This window comes from Octopus sinensis, linkage group LG19, assembly GCF_006345805.1.
Source record: "Octopus sinensis linkage group LG19, ASM634580v1, whole genome shotgun sequence".
Taxonomy (NCBI): Eukaryota; Metazoa; Mollusca; class Cephalopoda; order Octopoda; family Octopodidae; genus Octopus; species Octopus sinensis.
The window spans coordinates 12,717,526-12,731,438 of NC_043015.1; the positions used below are offsets into that span (position 1 = coordinate 12,717,526).

Below are 13,913 nucleotides of genomic sequence, written 5' to 3' on the forward strand. Positions count from 1 at the left end.
ATCATGTGAAATATGCATGCTATTTGTTTGTTGTAACCAACAGATAATGTCGCGCACGTACCAAATAGAAACCGGTTTATTAACTGACTGCCATTACATTGATTGAAAAGTGCTAATTAAGAAACCGTTCTTTCCTAACGATAAAACATTTTTTGAAACAGGTTTGACGTTACATGGTGCCGTGTGGTGACGGGGTGTCCTGGATCCAAAGAGACGAACTCAATATCTCGTGTGACCACTGTTAGCGTTGATTACCGCCAGACATCTTCTGTACATTGAATGCACTAAGCGATTGATGAAGGCCATTGGGATAGTAGCCCACACTCTGTTAAAACTTGCAGTGAGCTGTGCCGCAGTTTTTGGCGTTAAACGGATATCATTTAGCCTTCTTTGGATTTCGTCCCACAGGTGTTCTATGGGGTTCAAGTCCGGACTTTGGGCAGGCCATGGCAGTGTCTGGATGTTGTGCTGTTGGAAGAAGCCTGTTGCCAACCTGGTAGTGTGGGCACAGGCGTTGTCATATTGGAATACGTGATTCCAATGGTGGGCAAAGAATGGTGCAATGTGAGGTTCAACACTTGATTGATGTAGTGAGCAGCAGTTAGTCCATTGCCCCGGCCTTGGATGATATTTTGGGACACCACTGGTCCAAGTTCCCAGTTGAGTGCTATCCTGCCCCATATCATAATGCTCTGTTTTCCCCATGAGTCTCTCGCCACCACACAGCTATTGGCATGGTGTTCACCTCTTCATCTCCAAACCTTAGCTCTGCCATCTGCCACAGAAATGCAATTTTGACTTTTGTCAGAGAAGATTACGGTCCTTTACTGCTGATATCACCAGTTCTGACATTTTTGAGCCTACTGCAGATGTGCCTGTCGATAATGATCTGTGAGGATGGGGCCTCTAGCTGGATGGCAACTAGACAGATTGAAAGATCTCAGCTAGCAGCAATCTGTCTCTGCACAAATGGGTCTGTGGTGAGTCCGTATGGTTTGCCTAGCTGATTCTGTTGCCCTCCCTTCACAAATACTCATTGGACACAGAATTTGTGTCATTAGCCAGCTGGAATAGATGTCTTCCTGGGTCTATAAACGTCAATAGCATAGTCCTTTATAGGACACCACACTTGGCTGGCAATTATACGTTACGATTCCGTATTGCTACTGTTTATATCTCACTCATAGGTTTAAAATAGCCTATATATATGGAGGTTATGAAAGGTAATGGTGTCAATAAGACCCAAAGGTGTCAGATAATGCTGAGTAAGTGCTTTGGACAGGCTATAGTTAAGCTCCAGGTTTGGTGATTATGCGAATAAGGAGTCCAAGGTAGGTCATATATCAGCATGTGTATATATAAAAAAATATTTTTTCAGAATGAGATAAAAATCCAAGGCTGTGAAGATTTTAGAACATTTATAAATAGAAGGTCTTACAGCTGTTTCCGGGATATTTTTGATATCCCTTCATCGGAGATGGTGTGAGAAAGTGGTTAAGCAATAGTTATATCCCTTCATCGGAGATGATGTGAGAAAATGGTTAAGCTATAGTTCATTTAGATAAGATATGAAATAGAGAGTAAAGTTGAGGAATGAAAATAGATGTGAGATATGTATATATATATATATATATACAGGGGTTTAGTTCACAGGTGATGTAAATGGATAGGTATGCTGGTTAAGTGCTGTAACAGATTACCAGGGTTCCAAGCTCATAACCGAGACAGGAGTTATGGAACTATTGTAGATTTCCAATATAGTGGATATAAATTTGTTAAAAAGGAAAACAAACACCAAGGCAAGACATCTCAAGTCTAGTTCAAAGTGAAAGGTAAGACTATATGATTCATGTGTGCAAACAGTCATGCTACATGGCAGTGAAACATGGGCTGTGAATGCTGAGAAATGCGTAAGCTTGCAAAAAATGAAACTAGTATTCTCTGTTGGATGTGTAATGTCTGTGTGTATACATGGTCGTGTGTAAGTGTCCTGAGAGAAAAGTTGGAAGCATCAGATGTGGTGTGCAAGAGAGACGACTGTGCTAGTGTGGTCATGTATTGTGTACAGATGAGGACAGCTGTGTGAAAAAGTGTCACACCCTAACAGTGGAGGGGACTTGTGGAAGAGGTAAGCCCATGGAGACTTGGGATGAGGTGATGAAGCACGACCTTTGAACGTTGGGTCTCATAGAGGCAATGACAAGTGACTGAGACCTTTGGAGATATGCTGTGCTTGAGAAGACCCGGCAAGCCAAGGGAGACCGACCCAGCAAGCCGAATGAGACCGTAGCCGTGGCCTATGCCAGTGTCGCATAACTGGCCCATTTAAGAGTACTCTTCAATCATTGGGCAATATACTGTGCTTGAGAAGACTTACTGAGTCAAGTGAAATCATTGTTGTGGCCGATGCCAGTACCGCCTAATTGGCACCCATACCGGTGGCACATAAAAAGCACCATTCGAGCATAGTTGATACCAGTGTGGTTGTTGGCAGTGCTCTCTGACTGGCTCCTGTGCTGGTGGCATGTAAAAAGCACCATTCAAGTGTAGTTGATGTCAGTACCACCTGACTGGATCCCATGCTGGTGGCACGTAAAACGCACCCACTACACTCTTAGTGTGGTTAGTGTTAGGAAGGGCATCCAGCTGTAGAAACCTTGTCAAATAAGATTGGAGCCTGGTGCAGCCTCTTGGCTTGCCAGTCTGCAGTCAAACCATCCAACCCATGCCAGCATGGAAAGCGGACATTAAACGATGATGATGATATATATATAAAATCTGAAATGTATAGCATTAAATATTCATCACAGCTGGTCTTATCAATCAGTTTCACATAAAGAATACAATGGAGTGTTAGGTAACAAACTGATTATATAACTTTATGCTCATCAGAGTTAGCCCATATGGAAGGGAATATGATATATATATATATATATATAATACACACAGATAATGGATATTACACATTTATCAAAGGCTTACACATGTGATAAATATTGGAGGAGTCTAATCTCATAGTTCAATTGTATTAATCAATCAATTCAAAGTCAATCAACTAAAAAAATTGAGAACAGTCTCACATCTTTATCTTCCCCTGATCCACAATAAACTAACTGCCAAAAGAAAGGAATTTGATTAAAAAGGTTAGCATTTGAAAATTGGGTCATCTATTTTAAGCAAGTATCTGACCAGTACAACACAGGCAACAGGGAGGGAAAGCTGCAATAGCAGTAATTATCATAAAATTGTAAGTTTGACTATGAAAAAAAACTGAAATCTGATACTTCTTGTCTCAGTTCAGGGTTGTTGCAGACAATGGTAGACACTGTATTGAGAATCACTATTAGAATAGTAGAGGGGAAGGAGTTATATATTATGACAAAAAAAAAAAAAAAAAAGAAAGGGTGGGCAGGCAAATAGAAGACTTGCTGAATTACTTAAACAGAAAAACAACAAAAAAACTATTCACTATATATAATGATAATCGTTTATGTATTTGTTTTGAAAAATTCTTGATGTGAAATTGTGAGTTGAAACAGATATTGATATACTTGGGGATGGTCATCTTTTGCTGATTAAACAAATTAAACACATGCACTACTTATTTTTATCTCATCATCATCATCATCGTTTAGCGTCCGCTTTCCATGCTAGCATGGGTTGGACTGTTCAACTGGGGTCTGGGAAGCCAGAAGGCTGCACCAGGCCCAGTCTGATCTGGCAATGTTTCTACGGCTGGATGCCCTTCCTAACGCCAACCACTCCGTGAGTGTAGTGGGTGCTTTTTACGTGCCAGACGAGGCTGGCAAACGGTCACGATCGGATGGTGCTTGGCCGTTTGCCAGCCTCGTCTGGCACCTGGCTGGCAATATTATTATTATTATTAAGTTTATTTGTCAAATTTCTTTCGTCACTCATTTTATGACTTCTTCAATAACATTCTGTACCTTGTGTCCCCTGTTCTCTCTGGTCTTGTCCTATTCATTCCATTTGGCTTTCTGTCCCTTGTGTCCCCTGTTCTCTCTGGTCTTGTCCTATTCATTCCATTTGGCTTTCTGTGGTGTGTATCCCTATCTGCACATGCATTTATGTCTGTAACTATGTGTATGTGTGTGTCTTGGGTGCAAATATATGGGTTTGTATATTACAAGGTTTGCACCTATGACTCTTATTTATTTTTTTCTTTCTCATTTTGTCTTTAGTCTGTGTGAGTGTTTTGTGTGCACGTATATGGGTTTGTATATTACAAGGTTTGTACTTGTGTCTCTTTAATTTTTTTCCCTCTCATTCTGTCTTTAGTCATCAGGTTATGTAGTGTGGTGGAATGAGGGAGTGTTATTACTCCAGTCATGTTTTCTGCTGTGGCTTGGTCATCTTCTGTTGTGTCTAGTCTCCATAATCTGAGTATCATGTCTGTTCTATGTACTCTTTTACATGTTTCAGTCATTTGACTGTGGCCATGCTGGAGCAACACCTTTTTAGTCGAGCAAATCGACCCCGGGACTTATTCTTTGTAAGCCTAGTACTTATTCTATCGGTCTCGTTTGCCAAACTGCTAAATTACGGGGACATAAACACACCAGCATCGGTTGTCAAGCGATGTTGGGGGGACAAACACAGACACACAAACTATGTTATTAACCAAGCCCTCATATTCCACTATGTTTGTAGAGTACTGACAAGCTTTTCTCCTCTTTGTGTTCTCACCAGTGTTCACTTATCTGTTCACCTAAGCTACATACTGTCTTTTCAATGTACATTGGTATCCTGTTTCTACACCATCCCTCTGTACACCTTATATTATAGATTACAATCCTAGTTTTACAATTTATCTGAGGGTTTACCCTACGCACAAAACAGTTCTTATCTGTATGGAGAGTTCTTTCAAATGGGTACATTCTACATATCCAGGATTTTATGGGGGTCCCTGGCCTTTGTACTACTTTGATCCATAGATTCATCTTATCTATGGTTTTCCTAAAAAAAATATGCTAGTTCGCCTCTAAAGATAGCATTGACAAACATGAGACTCTGGTATTTTTGGTTGTCATACCATGAGTTGGTGTTACCTATCTTCTTAGTTCATTAGTCTAGAGTTAGGTGATGTCAGCAATTGGTGTTTGTAAAATTTCATTGGTCTAGAACATATAAAATCAAGATTTGAAGCTATTATTGTAAAGGTCCAAAAAAAAAAGAATGTCTGTTAGGAGTGGATGTGTGGTAAGTAGCTTGTTTACCAACCACATGGTTCTGGGTTCAGTTCCACTGCATGGCCCCTTGGGCAAGTGTCTTCTACTATAGCCTCGGGCCGACCAAAGCCTTGTGAGTGGATTTGGTAGACGGAAACTGAAAGAAGCCTGTCGTATATATATGTGTGTGTGTGTTTTACACACACATACACATATATATATATATATATATATATATATATATACGACAGGCTTCTTTCAGTTTCCATCTACCAAATCCACTAACAAGGCTTTGGTTGACCCGAGGCTATAGTAGAAGACACTTGTCCAAGGTGCCACGCAGCGGGACTAAATCCAGAATCATGTGTTTGGTAAGCAAGCTACTTACCACACAGCCATTCCTGTCAAATATTTCCTTTTTGCTGTTGTGTATTTCTGTAGTATTTGATTCTTTTTATGTGATTCCATCCTTAACTTAAGAATTAAGAAGTCTTTGAGTTTTTTTTCCTTCAATGTTTTTCAAAAGCACAAGCTGATGATCGATTCATTATGAAATTTCAAGGTGGTAACTGTTTTTCTTTATGTTGGCAATTCATATTCCTTTCCAGGATGTTTTTGATGAATCGGGTGCTTTTGTTTTTGTTATAATGATTCTTTGATTAGTTTTTCACTTAGAAGAGTCCCTGCTAATTCATATAAAATCCATATTATTGTTAATTCTTTTATATTTCTCTCTCTCTCTCTCACTTGTATGTGTGTGTATACACATATATACATACATACATATATACATACATATATGTATATATATATATATATATATATAATATATATATATATATATATACACACAAATATACACACACACATACCAACATATATGCATACATACACACATACATATATACACACAGACATATATATATATATATATATATACATATATATACACACAGATACATTTAAACATATACACACACATCTATGTGTGTATATATATATATATATAGACACATATACATAAACATGCATACATACATACATATATATAAGTAAAATTAATATATGTGGCTGTGTGGTAAGTAGCTTGCTAACCAACCACATGGTTCCGGGTTCAGTCCCACTGCGTGGCATCTTGGGCAAGTGTCTTCTGCTATAACCCCGGGCCGACCAATGCCTTGTGAGTGAATTTGGTAGACGGAAACTGAAAGAAGTCTGTCGTATATATGTATATATATATATATGTGTGTGTGTGTTTGTGTGTCTGTGTTTGTCCCCCTAGCATTGCTGGTGTGTTTACGTCCCTGTCACTTAGCGGTTCGGCAAAAGAGACCGATAGAATAAGTACTGGGCTTACAAAGAATAAGTCCTGGGGTCGATTTGCTCGACTAAAGGCGGTGCTCCAGCATGGCCGCAGTCAAATGACTGAAACAAGTAAAAGAGTAAAAGAGTAACAGGTTGCACTGTTTCAGCAAAAAGGAGAATTATAATTGTCACTAAATGTGACTAGGGTGTTAAAAAACATCTACATTGCTCGAAATAAGAGCTAAAATACTCTAATGCTGTAGTTAACACACATAAAAGAAAACATATACACTAACAGGGACAATAATTGTCTGAAAAATGCCAACTGAGAATTCTGATGTCTGTTTTGGCAGTTTCTGTTGCCACCACCAGTTAAGTCAGCTTGGTGATTGGGTTTTTCCAGACCTGTTTATCTATTACTCTTTACTCTTTTACTCGTTTCAGTCATTTGACTGTGGCCATGCTTGAGCACCACCTTTTAGTCAAGCAAATTGACCCCAGGACTTATTCTTTGTAAGCCTAGTACTTATTCTATTGGTCTCTCTTGCCGAACCGCTAAGTGACGGGGATGTAAACACACCAGCATTGGTTGTCAAGCGATGTTGGGGGGCAAACACAGACACACAAACATACACACATACATATATATACATATGTACGACAGGCTTCTTTCAGTTGTCTGCCAAATCCACTGACAAGGCTATAGTAGAAGACACTTGCCCAAGGTTCCACGCAGTGGGACTGAACCTGGAACCATGTGGTTCGTAAGAAAGCTACTTACCACACAGCCACTCCTACGCCTATTAGTATATATGTTTTTGTCATCTAAATTAATGAATGTTTTAGTGATTCACTAATGTGTATGGACAAAATTAATCTAAACAGCAGGTTGCAATGTTACACCAAAAAGGAGAATTATAATTGTCACTAAATGTGACTTGGGTGTAAATGAAATTGACCTCAATCTTAATAATTCTTGGTTGGCATTTTTCAAACAGTTATGGTCCCTATTAGTGTATATGTTTTCATTCATGTGTGTTAACTACAGCATTAGAGTGCATTTTAGCTCTTATTTCTAGCAATGCAGGTGTTTTTAACACCCTAGTTTTACACAAACACACACGTGTGTGTATATGTATATATATATATATATATATATGCTACACACATACATACACATAGTTTCCCAATATCATAAGTCCGAAAAAATAGGCATTTGTGTATTTGTCGGTAGACTGGTCACATTAATCAAAGTATACAGTATTATAAATCCATTATTGCAGATATTACCAATCAGTTTTGCATAGGATATTAGGTAATCCAGTAATTACCTAATTGGATTAAATTGGCTGTAATGGATTTATGATAATGTATACTTTGATCAGTATATATCATCACCATCATCCATCATCATCAATTAACAACATTTTTCCAATAGTGATATAGGTTGGACAATTCAACATGGACTGAAGGGCCAGAGGGCTGTGCTGAGTTCCAGTGTCTGCTTTGGCAGGGCTTCTACAGCTGGATGCCCTTCATAATGCCAACTACTTTACAGAGTGTAATGGGTGCTTCTTACATGACACCAGCGCTGGTGACCTCACCTGTTACCTGCAATACAAGATCCCAGTACACACAAGGTGATTGTTTCATTTATGTGTCATTGAAATTATTATTATTACTATTTAGGTGGCAGGCTGACATGACTTGTTAGCATACTGGACAAAACACCTAACAAAATTACATCCATCTTTAATGTTTTGAACTCAAATTCCACTGAGGTCAACTTTGTCTTTCATCCTTTCAGGGTCGATAACATAAGTAACAGTTGAGTACTGGGTTCAATGTAATTAACTACACCCTCTCCTAAAATTTCAGATGATTTATCCTAAGTATATTATCATATTATGTATCACAAGAGAGCAATTAATTGTTCTTTATAGAGGAATCTAAACAAACACTATCAACATATTTAGGGTAAGTAGTTAAAGCAATTATTGGCTTTTTTCTCTCGTTACAAAATACTACTGAAGCAATTATAATTACCATGCAATAATTATCATTTAGTTACTCAAATAGACATATTTACTTACATTATGCTTTTTCTCACTTAACATTTTAATTGTTGGTACATTTACACAGAACTTTCATCTAGATGGATGGAAGAAACAAATAAATTTGGGTGTTTAGCTAAACAAAACACACGTGAAGGAATATTAGTGCATCTCTATACATCTCAAGAATAGCAAATAATTGCATATTTCTTTGTAAATTAAAAGCTAATTTAAATTAAAGTAAAAGTAAGATTCCATTAATGAAATCTGTAATCTGCCATTTCACTTTTATTTCTAAATATCTTGGAAATGACTTTACAACTTTCTTCTGTAAAAAGCACATGTTTCATGCCTACTCATGAAATGAGAAAAGCCTGCCCAAGATACTCGTAAGTTTATTGTAAGCAAGATCTAGGAAAAAATAAATTTTAATGCTTTCCCTTAACCTCTAATGAAACTGAATTTTTACCAAGAAATAAACACATTTAAAAAAAATATGAGCAGAAACAGCAGAAAGCATTGCATTGAAACTGCATCAAAGCTCAAAATATTTACAGCTGATATGGTTTTATATATTTAACCCTTTAGTGTTCACATTATTCTGCCAAAATTTATTTTTTTTTATCCAAATTATTTTGAACTAATCATTCATTAATCTTGTAGCTATGAGATTTTGATGAGGAAGCTGTTCATTTTTAAAACGATATTGTAGGGTTGGTGTGAGAGACCAGATATGGCCGGTTTGAACATAAAACAGGCAGAATACTTTTGGCCTGATATGGCCGGTTTAAATGCTAAAGGGTTAATAGGTAAGTTCATCTATTCTTGTCCTTTGAATTGTAATTTAGAAAATTTTTCAAAGGAAGATTACACATTACTTACAGTTCTTTAGTAGCATCATATGAATGAAAAGGATAATTTCTTTAAAACCTTTGTGGTAGCTAACAGAAATGGTAGATGACAAGAATATCAACATTACACAGGGATGTTTAAGAGGGTATGTTGGGAAACAAGATATTACCTGGACATGTGCAGGATATGAAGAAGGAACTAAGATTTTTAGACTATGTGTAATTGACTTTTCTGACTATATATGTAAAAAAAACAAGATAAGTGGTTGTGGACTCCAAATGTAGTTCTGATGAAATAAAGTTTTCTCTAACAAATAAAGTTAGTGAGATCAGACTGACAGCAGTGAGGAAATGAAAAAAATGCAAGCAGAAGAGGCATTGGAACACAAGCAAAGAGGCGCGGGGGGGGGGGGAGGGGGGCAAATAATTATAGCCAATACTTAATGAATTGAGACAAGTGAAAAATAAAAGAAAAGAAAAAAGGAATTAGTTTAAAGAAGTAAATTTATTTTGAAGAACAACAGGACTTTGAGAGTTAAATTAAAGACAAGAGAAAATAGTCAGAAAAGTGAAAAATAGTCCAGTTTTAAAATAAATGTATTCTTAATATCAAGGCATGTGACACATCCCAGATTCATTTTTAATAAGTCATTTTAAGGTAACAGTATATATATATATATATATATATATATATGTAATTAAAGAAAAGAAAAGATAGATTTAACAGCCTCAGTAGAAGAGAAAATTATATTTATTTAATTTTATTTTTCCATTGCAACAAACAAAATGAAATTTTTTGTTGGAAGAATGAAAATTCTCCTGTGATTTTGACACAAAGTAATAATAAACAAAATCTATAATAACATTAGGAAGAAGAAATGTGTGCTTGAAAGAAAGAAAGAACAATATTTTTTTAAATATGTAATTTATCTCATCAATAAACAAGTTTTCATTTTTACTTAAGGGAAAAAGATTATGAGAAATTAAAAAATGTTATTGGTAGCTGTCACTAACTTACAGAGGTGACTTTTTCAAGTTCATTATGGCAGTTTTCTTCCTTTTGTTATAGGCTAAAAGTGTTTAAGTCTTGTTAGGTTATCATCAAGATAAATATATCCATAGAGTAACAAGCAAGCTCCCAAAATAATCACCTTGATGATGGCATGAACTATTAAATATATCTACCAAGAACAACTACAAGCAACAAAATATTTTAAAACATATTTAGATGAGATTGCTAATTGATGTACACGAAACAGCAGCATATTTACAATAGCCAACATGTTAGTAGTATTTGTATAGATCAGTGGTTCTCAACCATTTTTTGCCTACGGACCCCTTTGACTCCTATTTAACTCTACTGGACCCCAGGTTTAAAAAAAACAAAAAAAAACTGTAATATTTTATAATATTATTAGTAATTGAATATAAAAAAAGTTGTTGAAATATTTTGTGTATCGTAGAAGTATAACCAGTTTATTGCAGATAAATTTTAACAACAAAATCTTATACGAACCCTTAAGGAACATATGGGACCTGGTATTGATGAATTAATCCTCCTGAAAGTGGGTGACTTTTTTTTATGAGACTAAAAAGTTGGAAGACATAACAAATGAAAAGAGAAGGATAATCAAAGTTTTATTTTCAGAGTTCAAGTTCCATAAGTATTTGACTTCCCTTTTTAATACTTTCAGAAGATCAATAAATCTGCACTGACTTATCACAATGGTTTGGGAAGAAGAATCACTATTGGAATCATCGTAAATGTATAACTGGGCTAATTTCTTATTTCTTTATTGCCCACAAGGGGTTAAACATAGAGGGGACAAACAAGGACAGACAAAGGGATTAAGTCGATTACATTGGCCCCAGTGCATAACCGATACTTGATTTATCGGCCCCGAAAGGATGAAAGGCAAAGTCGACTTCGGTGGAATTGGAACTCAGAACGTAAAGACAGACGAAATATTGATAAGCATTTTGCCCAGAGTGCTAACATTTCCGCCAGCTCGCCACCTTACTGGGCTGACTTCTACAGAATGTGTAGAATTTGGGAGGAAGTAGAATGCGTGATAAACTGCCTTCTGGAATTTAAATGGGTTTCTTTTAAAAGGGATTCTTAACCATTTCTAGGACTCGATTGATTACTATTTCACTCTGGTGGACCCCCAAAGCCATTCAATGTCTGAAAATTAGTTTTATAGATACTTTTTTTAAATTCCTATTTTGCTTTTCACATATTAACTTGTGTAGGTTGAGCGATGTAAAACATTAGAGACAGAAACCTAGCTGCTTCTTGCAATAAATACATCTGAAGTAAAATTTTTCTCTTGGATCCTTAATATACTACTGTGGGTCCTCAATTTATTATTTTGTTTGTGTGGACCCCAAAATCTTATATGGAACCCAGTTGGGGAACCAGTTTCAGAAGGATTAGAGCTCAGACTGTATAGTGAATAAAATAGATAAGTTAGACATTTAGGATGATTCCAATAGCAATTCCCCTTCCCATACCACTGTGATAAGTCAGTGTTATTTTTCATTTTGGTCCCCTAACATGCCATTTCTTCTTCAGGACAGAAATTTAAAGAAACTTTAACAAAGATGAAATATAACCCAACTCTCATTAAAATATTATACCTTTTTTTTTGTTATTTGTTATTTTTTCCTCAGAGTTCATAAATATTAATCTAATACATGACTGAGTCAGCTGCCGTTGTAAGGATGATGTCACTGTTGTAAATATGTCACCATTGCAAGTACATTATCTACTAAAATATGTTTGTCTTGAGTCAACTCTTTGGAAGCCGAGTAAAAGACTTCCCACTGAACAGGATACCAGTCCATTGCAGGATCAATCCCAGCAGCCACTGTCACTATTTTCAACTGAGTAGACAAGAGCAACATGAAATGAATTGCCTTACTCAAAGACAATGCACTACCTGGTCTGAAAATTGAGCCCAAATCTAATGATCACGAACCCAGCCCCTGAACTACTTAGCCACAGGCCTTCCCTTATATCATCTAATGAATGTCATTAAATAATTTTAAACAGCATGGTTGTGTGGTTGAGAAGCTCATTTGTAACAATGTGATTCCAGGTTTATTTCCACTTGGGCAAGTATCAACCAATGCCATTTGATCGAATTTGGTAGACTGAAACTGTGCGGAAGCCTGTCATCTATCTATCTATCTATCTATTTATCTACCTACCTACCTATCTACCTATATAATCAATACACATGACAAAAGAGCCATTAATACTTTCTTGCTTTTATGATACTTTAAATAAGTATATTTATAAAAATATGTCATGTATCTCCAAGCAATCTTTCTGGCTCTGTTCATGTATTAGATATATTTTAAAAACTAGGATGATGGACAGTAAGAGAATAAGAAAAAAAAACGAGAAGAAAAACATGAGGAAGGTTGACGCAAAACAAAAATGGACAAGAAGAAACAAAAGCAAAAAAACCAAGATCCCTGTCCTCCCTGATTACTGGAAACACAATTAATGCAGCTGGTATAACAGGAAAATATGTCAAAGCCTGCAAGATTGCAACTCAATCTGGAGCTGATGGTATCCTCTAGTTTGACAAAAGAAACCTGTCCTTGTGCTTGCATTTGCTAAATATTTCAGAACTGGTATTAAGTAGCATGGTAAAATTCTTGGATCTAAGAAGCGTACGAGATCTTTCTGCATTTCTTAGATCCATTAACATATGGCTTGGATTTCTCCATGATTCTCCACTCGATTATATGTGGAGTAGAGTTGGTCTTCAGATGCCATATATACCAAGCCAACTCAGTTGCTTTAATGTTGTTGATATGCTGAAAAGAAGATAGATGTTTGCATAACATTTCTTTCTTCTCCTTCCATTTTTGCATTAACCTTCTTTGCATTTTTCTTATTTTCTCACTGTCCATCATCTTAGTTTTTAAAATTTATCTAACACATAAACAGAACCTGAAAAATCGCTTGGAGATACATGGCGTATTTTATAAATATACTTATTTAAAGTATCATAAAAGCATAAAACTATTAGTAGCTATTTCGGCATGTGTATTAAAATATTTATCTCTCATAGGTTGGAGTACTTTTTTTTGGTGATTCTACCTATATTAGATCTATAAACTATGTGTGTGTGTGTCTCAGTGTTTGTCCCCTACCACCACTTGACAACTACTGTTGGTTTGTTTACATCTACATAACTCAGCGTCCAGCAAAAGAGATTGACAGATTAAGGACCAGACTTTAAAAAAATAAGTACTGGGGTCGATTTGTTCGACTAAACCCTTCAAGGCAGTGCTCCAGCATGGCCAAAAAATAAAAGATGTTATTGTCAGTAGCCATTATGAAATAATTCTGATTAATAACTTCTGAATTATATCTTTCTCAGTTGGCTTTTTTGAATCTTTATGGGGATATTTGGGGATATTTGTCTTGATAATAATCATCTTGTTATTCATACATTTTGTTCAATACACAAATAGACATAAATCATAAAAATAGG

General features: G+C 36.2%; 1 long non-coding RNA gene across 1 annotated transcript; it reads left to right on the forward strand.

The window, feature by feature from the left end:
• Positions 1–186: 186 nt before the first annotated feature.
• On the forward strand, positions 187–13,635 carry LOC118767112. Its single transcript, XR_005003007.1, has 3 exons — positions 187–270; positions 1,301–1,305; positions 13,624–13,635. It is a non-coding gene; the product is annotated as an uncharacterized LOC118767112 (long non-coding RNA).
• The last annotated feature ends 278 nt before the right edge of the window (positions 13,636–13,913 follow it).